Source organism: Montipora foliosa, chromosome 5 (genome assembly GCF_036669935.1).
Source record: "Montipora foliosa isolate CH-2021 chromosome 5, ASM3666993v2, whole genome shotgun sequence".
Classification (NCBI taxonomy): domain Eukaryota; kingdom Metazoa; phylum Cnidaria; class Anthozoa; order Scleractinia; family Acroporidae; genus Montipora; species Montipora foliosa.
Window position 1 is genome coordinate 3403364 of NC_090873.1, and position 10662 is coordinate 3414025.

The following is a 10662-nucleotide window of genomic DNA, read 5'->3' on the forward strand; positions in this document are numbered from 1 at the left end:
CAACGAGTAGTCAGAGCGGGTCTTGAACCCCCGGGGGAGGGGGACTCCCATATGGAACAGACGGGGATGCTCGTCGGGAATTTTGAATTTAACCCCTAAAGGAGACCATCTGGGCGTGGCTCAAGCTTTTTGTGACCCCTAAGAACAATCTTGGAGTGGCTTAAGCAAATTTTGACCCCTAAAAACAAGTTAAAAAGAAAATTTGACTTCTGTTTCTTCGTAATTCTGTGTTTCTTCGCGGAACCCTAAACGAGACCTTGGCGGCTTAAAATATTGGCGATTTTCCCGGAACACCCTAAGCGAGACCAAAATCCAAAATTTACACCCCTAAGCGAGACGAAGAGCATCCCCGTCTGTTTCATATGGGAGTCTTCCGCCCGGGTCTGGAACCCGGGATCTCAAGGCAAGCGCGGATCTCAAAATATCCTTTCTTGATAACAATAAGCCGTGTGTGAAATGCATTCTAAAATTTTTAACTTCTTCGATAAGGTAATAAGGTACGATCTAATCACTCGGAGTATATTAAACTCGGATCAATTCACTTACTTACCCTTATTAACTTTGAACTGAAGAATGTATCCTCAGTTGTTTGCGGGACGAGGCGCTGAAACAATGTCAGTCTTTACCTTCAGTCTTTTTTCATGGTACTTAACGCAAGTAGGATTTGCATTTGAATGGAAATTTTACTCCTTTTGTCTGCACGCCTCAACAACTGACAATAAGGCATGCATTCTTTAAGTGTCAAATTCAGTAGCCATACTATGGACGAGATTCACATTAAACAAGAGAAAGCCGTTATCTAAAGAATATTTTTTGGTTATGTGTACGGCTATTTTGGGAAGAGTATTTCAGTTTTTTACCGTTAAAGTCTGTTACAAAGATCCATACACTACTAGGCGACATTACTACATCCCTCAAAGGTGGTGATACATTATCACAACTGATTGGCCGTATTTATACTAGAGCACGTCTAAGACGTCTCACACGTCTAAGACGAGTCTGCGATGACTTGTTATGCATTGATAGAGATACCAAGTCCTACTCTAAAAGAATAATAGAATCTGAAAAGATGTTATGCTTCATTGCAAAGTAAATTAAAAGTAAATTGATTTACGTCAGTACAAAACACACCCGGGCTACCTCGTTTTTTATTTTCATGGTTTATTTGAGATTTGATTTAAGGCGCCTATCCCCGACAAACACACTTTTGTTTCTGATGAAGACTTGATGACAAACATCCCATCACTTTATTTAATCTCTCAGAATGAATTGGTCGGCGAAGACGTCTTCTAAAAACTATATTAGACTGTTAAGAGACCTAAAAGGGGTTAAAAATGCTACTCAAAAAGACTTTAGAAATATTATTTGAATATTAAAGAGATGTTAAGCTTCATTTGATGAAGACAGCGGCTACAATGTTACCATTACCAAATTATCATTGACGTGATTCACATTAAACAAGAGAAAGCCGAATTCTAAAGAACCGACATGGTTACCGAGCAAATCACCACATAAAAGAGTGTCGGACTTTCTGGAGGACTTCTTGCGGTGGACCTTCCTAGATATCACGTTAAAAGACTCCAGAATATATTTGGATATTAAAGAGATGTTACGCTTCATTTGCAAAAGACAGCGGCTACATTCTCATGCTTTCATGCATTTACATTGATCGGCGAAAACGTCTTGTAAAAACTATACACTATTCATAATACTCCTAATCATATGCAAATTTGAAACATGCTTCAACAATGCAGCCAGTTAGGCCAAATGAGAATATTTCGCGATGATTACGTAAGAGCAGTGTTATAAATAGCGAGCGGACTGAATATTAAAGTGAGACATTCAAGTGAGACTTCAAGCTATTTATTTGTAAGAATTATCAATGTAAAGTGAAGTAAAGCCAATTTATTTAATTAACGTCGGTAGTTCCTTCAGTTACGAATCTGGTATCAATGGAAGCCGACGGTGCGCGTTTTGACCCCCTCCTTTTGACCCATCTGTCGGATATTTAAAGCTATAGCTACACGGATAAGAGGAAAGGGGAAACAGACGTTGAGGTCACCGAGGATCGAACTGGGGACCCCTTGCTCCGAAACCCGCGCACTAGCCAACTGAGTTACGCCTGCAAATGCTGGTTTTTGAGGAGAGGGGAAAACCAGAGTACCCGGGGAATTAAACCTCTCGGAGCAGAGTAGAGAGCCAATAAACTCAACCCACATATGGCGTAGAATCCGAGAATCGGATGGATCGGATGAATCGGTGGTGGAAGGCGAGTGCTCTCACCACTGCGCCAGCCCTGCTCTAAACGCAGTTGTTTATTGTTTCCTACGAAATTCATGTTTGTTGAAGATTTGAAGTGGAATCGCTCTACTTTTTGGCCTTTTATCCTATTTTATCTCTTCTATTTTCCGACTCTCTAATTATCTCAGTCGTTCGTTAGTTAGAATAGATCCATTCTAGGTCATGTTACTGAGGAGGTCTTGCCCAAGTTCGTTCAGACGGATAATGCGTCTCTAGTATAAAAACGGACAATGATTCGGATGTTTTTCCTGGTTTTCAATCCTCTTTGACCAGTTACACAAAATCAGATTGTTACACATTCTTGGCATGACATGCGTTGACATCATTTTTGGCAGATGGGAAGATACGTCAACCCAAAATGAACGATATTCGTTTTTCAATTTCTCGGAATAACTGCTTTCGTTTTCGATTTTATACGACACTTAATTGAAATTCGTGTCATGCACGATCACTGTGAAACTTGGAAAACCGGCGAGTCCAAAAATAACAATATTTCTGAAATGTTAATTGTATGTATAGTGATTAATCAAAGTAAAACCCACAATAAAATAATCATAATGCCAGTGTTCACAGATCTCCGAGTTTCACAGTGAGAGTTTGACAGACTGTATTTTCTTTCTGTCTTTGCCCTCTTTGTTGCTGGAGTTCTTTTAAGGAAGCTATACCACTTTTTCGTTTTCTGTCAAAGTGCAGAAATGTTTCACCGTTAATTCAATTAATTCAATGGGTGTCAGTAAAGAGGTGATTTGGTTGTGTCAACGATATCGACTTCCGATGTAAAAAGAGTGGAAGAAAGGAAAAACAATCCTGTTTCTTTTTTGCAGCAATTGACAAACGGTCATTGACAGTTTTGCTCTACAAAGACTTGCCTGCGAGCAGGCTCCCAGTGGTTCGAGGTACATGAAGAGCATGCTCGAACGCGCAGAATGTTCGAGCATGCTCGAACATTCATAAAAGCTAACATTTGGCCTAAAAACCTTTGTTTAGGCCTAATAAGGCCTACGGTTAGCTTTTAAGAATGTTTAGGATACTTTCTGTATTGGTGAAACAATGACCTGCAACCCGCGACCTGTGACCTGCGACCTGCAAATTAGACCCGCCGTGCATTTGGTCATTGTTATTCACCTGACGGGAAGTCCACATTGGGAACAAATATTGCACCTAAAGGTCTTAAGGAACTGGCCTAGGATCATATTCAAGAAAAATGCACAGTTCTTTTTCCAGTAGGGATTAGCGCTGGTGAATATTTCTTTTTGCGCGTTTTGTTCGATCTCTCTTTAAAGTGAACAAAAATCAATACAAAAGAGTGAGGCTTTTTGCTCAAGTCAAACACCAATTACTGAAAGTGACACATTTCGAAGAACTTAAAATGCGTAAATATATAAAAAGAAATGCGAAGAAGGGATTGTCAGGCACATGGCTATTCATCACGTATCGATTCTGCCCGGCTTCGCGGGCAAGATAGAAACATTCAAGACGATGCACCCGTTCACGGAAGCAATCAAATGGCACCATTTTCGTAATTTTAGGTAGCTCTGCTTCTCGCCGACCGACTTTGTCCTTGCCCAGTAGCTCCCTAAGGAGACAGCCAATTGAATTTTTAATGCCAGGAGTGGGGGAGATCTTCTAAATATGACTTTATGATGGTGTTGAAATTCGCAAGGATTTTTTTCTTATTACAACCACAGGGTTTTTGTATTTCACAAATCCTAAGAGCAAATGTAACAGCTGCTTGCTTTAATTAATTTCGCTTTTCGCTTTTCTTTTCTGAGCATGATTTTCCCTTCATTTTACTTGTGCAGGAATTTTTTTTTGTAATTGACCAAATCCCTTTCCCGTCAATTGCTAAATTGAATGGCCCCCCCCTACTGTTTTCCTTTCGCAGGATGATCCTTTGCAATGTCATATGATTCTTTGATGTTATTGCGTACCACTTGCAACAGTTGCTGTTACCTGGTAGCACTGTGCCAGTTAAGGTCGTGTTGAGAAAACTGTCAGTTTGAAAGATGTGAAACGATAGAATTTCTTCTCATCTTAGGTGATCAGCAAGTATCGAGTATGTTCACAGCACATTGCACAGCACCTCTCAAGAAATAAACATTTACGAGATTTTATAAGTTTTTCCATCGATCTCCATTTGTACCCAACTGACTTTTCTACGGATTAAACTCAAGTAAAGCGGTTTGAAAATGCTACAAAAATAAAATAAGGAGGTTTAATGGAAAGAAAACAAATACCTTTCCAAACGAGACTGGTTTTCGTAGATTCTCAATTATCCTTGGCATATCAAAGAACGTAGGGATTTTTTCAGTCAGAAATGGTTAAAAAAAAGACTCGCTAATCGGGGCAACTAAACATGATCATGGTTCTTTTTCCCCCGACAAATCGATCCAAACTTTTTTCAAGTATGGCAACCTCTCGCAGAAAATCCATTCTGCATTATGCCTGCCCTAGTCAAAAAAGCAGGGAGAGATAGAGAGACTACAGCATGCCATTTGCGTTTATGTAAGCGTGATTCCGTGATATGATTCATTTCATATATCATTTCATTCGTTCAACGTTTACTTTGGAGCGAAGTTTCTTGTTCAAAGGACCAGGTTTCGAACCACACATAAGAGCTTGCCATTACAACTGTAGCACAGTTTCTAATATAGAACAATTAATATTTTATATTTGAAGGAAAATAAAGTAGGTTTTGGAATTCCGGACTATAACAAATTGCGATAAAACATTTCTTAAAATCAGTTAAGATTAAAAAATTGCTTAAAAAGCGACGACATTTCGACGTTAGCTAAACGTCAATATCAAGTCAAAATATGTTAGTGAGTTTCGGTCTATAAACACTAGAAAAACAATAGCTGATTAAAAGCTGTAAATAATAATTTAAAAAATAATGAAAAGAAAAAAGTAAATAATAATTAAAAATATTAAACAAAACGTTTCGCAGGTATGGCGTGCGTCTGGGTATTTAAATTGGGCTTAAGATTCTTGATGAACATTTCAAATACTAGACAATCAAATTTTCCCTGGCACTTTCTTAATTTCTTTCAAAAGGAAACTCACTAACATATTTTGACTTGATAACGACGTTTAGCTAACGTCGTCGCTTTTTTAGCAATTTTTTTATCATAAAGTAATTTTAAGAAATGTTTTATCGCAATTTTTTAAAGCTAAATGCTTCTCAAAATCGCTTCTTGTTCGTAATTCTAAATGAGCCTTAACTATGCGGGGTTTTTTCTTCTGCCACGGTCCAACTTAAGAAACATCCTGGCGAACTGAAACGATGAAAATTAAAACTCTCTGCCCTTTGTCCAGAAGAAATCAGAACCAAATTTAAGTAATGTGTTATGGAAGGATTTGTCAAAGGCGTTTTGAGTCAAGGTTGCCGTTCTTCTGTTAGCATGGAATTTTATTGAAGAAGTCCAAATGGCGTATCCGTGGTGACATCCAAGGTGAAATATTCAACATGCGTTACGATGAAGGAATCACTGAAGGTATTTGAACAACAAGTAATACTATTTTTCCCAACTTTTATATCGACTCTCTCGAATTAGTTTCAAGCTCTTAGCTTTGAGTAAAACAATACTAGAAGAGGACAACATCAAGGTGTCCAGCTTGTATACTAAGAATAGCTAGCTAATAGTTTGCGAAGTGAAGAGTGCCACAAGCTGGAAACTTCGATACTCAACCGCTTTCTTTGAATGGTCTTGTTAAGTATTTAACCGGTGATTTCAAAGGATACGACAGAATCGCTCAGATTTTATCCGAGAAGTTAGTCCAATGATCGAAGATTGATTTCTATTCTTCATTGTAATGAATTAACATACGAGCGTATTGTGCAACTGAATTAACTATTATTTTAATGACAAGTATTTTTAAGAATTAAATCTTGAATTATCTTTGAAACGTGGGCTTACTGAAGAACTTAAATTTTACATCAACTGAGTAGATGGATCCAGTATTGCAAAGATCCTGGAGGGATTTACGAACAGGAGGCTTCTACAACAGATAGGAGATAAGATTGATTCCAAACAATTTGCTAGGAAAGGACATTCAACAACTCATGCCCTTGTTTACCTCCTACAAGCAATCCACGAGGCTATTGACCGTGGAAATAATTGTGTTAGAATCTTCTTCTCGGATTTTTCTAAGGGTTTTGACTTGATTGACCATCAGATCCTTATGGACGAATTATCACTGCTTGGTGTGGACCCAGTGCTTTTCAGTTGGATAAGATCTTTTTTAACAAATAGAACTCAAGCCGTGCGCATCGGAAATGTCTTATCGGACTGGAAGCATACCCATGGAGGTATACCCCAAGGGACCAAGATGGGTGTCACCCTTTTCTCGGTTATGATAAACAGACTCCTGAAGGATTGGAATGTGAGAGCAAAATACGTTGATGATACCACAGTTGTAGAAATCCTGCCTCGCAATTCAATAAGCCTTCTCGATTTGGCTGTTAGAGACACACATTCATTTTGTACTGCCCATAAGATGAAGCTAAACCCTCGGAAGTGTAATGAAATGCTGATAAATTTTATGGAGTACCCGAACTCTGTAATTCCACCTATTTGTATTGGAAATCACCAGCTCGAACGTGTCTCATCTTTTAAATTACTTGGTGTTAAAATCAGAGACGATCTTAAATGGAATGACCACATAGACTATATTTATTGTAAGGCCGCCAAACGTTTATATACCCTAAGAGTGCTTAAAAGAGCTGGTGTAGCGAATAGCAATATTTTAAATATTTATAAGTGCTCTGTCAGATCCATGTTAGAATATGCCGTGGCTGCTTGGCAAGACATCCCTGAATATTTGTCATCTAAATTAGAATCTATACAAAGGAGAGCCCTTAAGGTAATACTCCCGGGTGTTGGTTATAAGGAAGCCATGACCATATCTGGCCTTCCAAGTCTAGAAGTCAGGCGAGAAACATTAAGTAGGAAGTTCATTGCGAAGTGGAAACTCCGCCCTCAGGCTAATGTTTATAATGTTCCTTACAATCTTAGATCTGGGAGTGAAAAGTCCGTTCGCCAGGAGGCAAGAACCAAGAGAGCTAATGATTTTATAACTTTTAGATTTCTAGATTAATTATTATGTAGATTTTACATTAGTATACCTTAATTATTTTTAATAGTTTTGTAAATGATACCGCTTGATAATTCAGTTTATACATAGTTCTAACTGCAAAGAGTGGATTAAACGATATATATATATATTCATTAAGTTGGTGGTTTCGCGATCAGATGAGGGGGGTAGGGCGACCTCGGAACTCAAAACTCATCTTTTAGATCGGTCATTTATAACTGAACAATGGCCATGCAAAGACAATTGGAGAGACGGGCTCTTTGGGCACTGAGTAACCGGCCCTATAAAACCCACTCAGTTACCACTTACATAGCGCTGCTTCACCAGTCTGGAAATGCGATCTTCCTTTCATGAGCCGAGTTCCTCAAAATGAATGGTCGATGAAAAACATTTATCTTATGGTAAAGTTAGGAAGAGAGAATCTAAAATCCCACGGGTCGATTGATTTTCTGCTTCCATGCTTTTGGCGAGAAGTCCTACATTTATGGCAGAAATGCTGTCTCTTTTCGCGAAAAATCGTAAGCTCTTTTCGTTTTTAACCTACATCATGTCTGGAAGCCGATTAAAAGTTATACAATTAGCGCTATATAAAATTTTTGTCCCTTTTCGCTTAGTTTTTGCAACCCTCGGTCAGTAAGCTTTGGTTATCAACGTGCGATAAATTGAGAGCAAAGATCATTTTCTTTTCGTATTTGCCATCTTTTACAATGTTTAAGTCCTTTTAACCAGCTTTAACCATAACCTAAGCTCAAGTATAGATGAGAAAAAAGAAAATTTCTAAGGCTCTTACCTTCCACAAAAGTGAACGATCGACTTAAATCTGAACACGGGCCTGACTTGGCTATTCTGGAAGCGCTTCACTCCTGAAACTGAATTTATTTCAGTACCATCAATGAGAGGGGTTTCAATTAAGGGCACTTCGTAGCATGTTTTTTCAACCCCCGTTTGTCTAAATAAAAAATTAAATTAAATTAAAATTTAAATTACTACTAATATTTACTTAGTCTGTAGAAGGTCCTCACAATTTTTTCACAAAAACTCCTTTTCTCTAATGCAGACATACTGTCACCAAAGTAAAAAGTGGATTGGGGCATGAGGATGAAGGTGAAAAACTCTCTCTTTCGGTAACTTTGACGGGCTTATGAAAGTATCGCGAATCCATTCCTTTCTAGAAATGTGTGAGTTTTTATGTGTCCTAAACTCTCATTTATCAATAAATTAATTCACTTTTTTGTTTTCGTTGGCATCGTTTTAACTTTTTCTTAAAAGGAATTTTGTCGCGCGATCATTACTTTTATCTATCGTTTCGTTTCTATCTTGACAACGTTCTTCACGTGAGGAATTCTCATTTTGTGACATTACCTTTTAGTAGTAATTCAAAAATGTGTTATTTCAATTTAATCAATTCTTTAGTTATTTAACATTTTATTAAACTGGATCTCTCTTTGTATTTATATGCGATATATGTTTACAGTTTCAGAGCTTGCTCATAAAAAAATCTCTTGTATTCAAATTATTATTTCAATTATGCTCGACTATTTTTCTAGGACTTACAGGACATTAAGCAACTACGTTCCCAGAACCTTTCCCTTCGCTTTGGAACACATCCCAAAGCGAAGGGAAAGGTCCTGGGGCCCAAAGCGAAGGGAAAGGCCCTGGGAACGAGAAAATATAGAACAAATCTGTTGATGGTTGCAACTTGCAATTAGTCCAGTCTTCCTAACATCGTGTACATGATGTGCGAAGAGAGTGTTTGATTAAGAAGTTCTCGTTTAAGACTGTGCTTGAAGGCTGATACTGAATTCAGAGAACTGTGTAAAACCACAATTGAAAGAGTGGTTACAGAGCTTAGCGTTGTGTAACCAGAGGTAACCCAGGCTCACTGTGTGCGTCACGTAGGTATTAAAATATAGATAACATATGAGGCGAAGCTTAGGTCTGAAAATTTGCTAGAAAATGGAAATAATAATCGATAAGACTTACCATGTGGTGAGCTGTTGTTGTCTTCAATACGTACACGAAGTTTCGGGGAAAATGGTCCCCGTTCACCTTCCTTCATAGTATAGTGACAAGGTAGGAGACTGAAGCCAGCGTCGAGACTCCGATCGACCCAAAACAAGCACGATTTTTTTCGCGAAAATCGAATCCAGTCGCTAAATAAACACGCCAGGTTCGTGGAACATGAATTTCTCTAAACCATGAATCCACTGAAGCATCTCCAGGTAGCAACGCAAAGCCCTCCAAGCCACCAGGCTCCGTAGAACTTGTAAGTTAACCTATGCCATGCCATGCCATGCCATTAGTATGCTTTACATAAAGATTTCTTATGAGGAGTGTTTTTTATCGGTCTTTGAAGCTTCTTGACGTGATGTTTTATCGGTAACCTGATAAGCTCATTTGATCACGAATTACTAATGAGTTTTTAAAAAGACCGATAAAAGCTGAGCGATTCAGCTGAAAGATATATCTCGATCCCAATCGAGGTATATAAAAGTGTCTTCAGAATGTGGAATGAACCTTTTTTACTGCTACACTTACAGTGCAACGCGCCTTATAGTGGCCACCTAACAAAGTTTTTTACAAATTGTCCGCCAATCAGGATGTGTGAATTTGATTGACAGTCACCCCTCCTTGCAAAGTTCGCACAGTTGTAAGTTGAACATTGTTGCATGGGTTGTTGAGTTGACGTGTTTAAACGTAATTGTCAAATGTGAAAGATTTTTGGGTGGCTACGGTAAGGCGCGTTGCACTGTAAATGATGTTTGCAACTAAATATGCATAAACGAAACGTAAAAGTTATCCTCGCACTTGACCGAAGAATTTAAGATATTAGGGAGTTTAAGCAAAGACGACGGCTACGGCAACGAAAACTTCAGTCCAAAATATAACTTACCGCTATCGCAAGTATTTCGCAATTATTCCGTCTTGTTCACCTCGTACAATACAGGCGAACTATCCTGTAACTGGGTGGGTACGAACGGTGTTGAAGTCAAAACAGAAAATGAATGTTTCATTGTTATATGCTCACGTTGTCTTCAAAACCTAAAATATGGTGATTTCACGTTGTTGTTTCGTGGAGTACGGCAGAGAAATGCACGGAAATTCGTGTTGCACGTGCAGCACGAGTATTTTTCATTTTTTAACCAATAAGATTCTTAACACGTAATTTTTTAAGATGTGATTTTCTGAAGTAAGAAATTTAGAAAAGAATACAGCTTTTTACCTTAATATTTTCCAGGTAGAGAGAGAAAAATAGTACGCTTAACC

General features: G+C 38.3%; 1 protein-coding gene across 1 annotated transcript in view; it reads right to left on the reverse strand.

Moving 5' to 3' along the window:
* Positions 1–8264, reverse strand: part of LOC138003391 (protein DD3-3-like) — a 31580-nt gene extending 23316 nt beyond the window's left edge. The window contains exon 1 of the mRNA XM_068849438.1: positions 8186–8264. The gene's annotated coding sequence lies outside the window, so the exon portion shown is untranslated. The remainder of the gene's footprint in view (positions 1–8185) is intronic.
* Positions 8265–10662: the final 2398 nt, after the last annotated feature.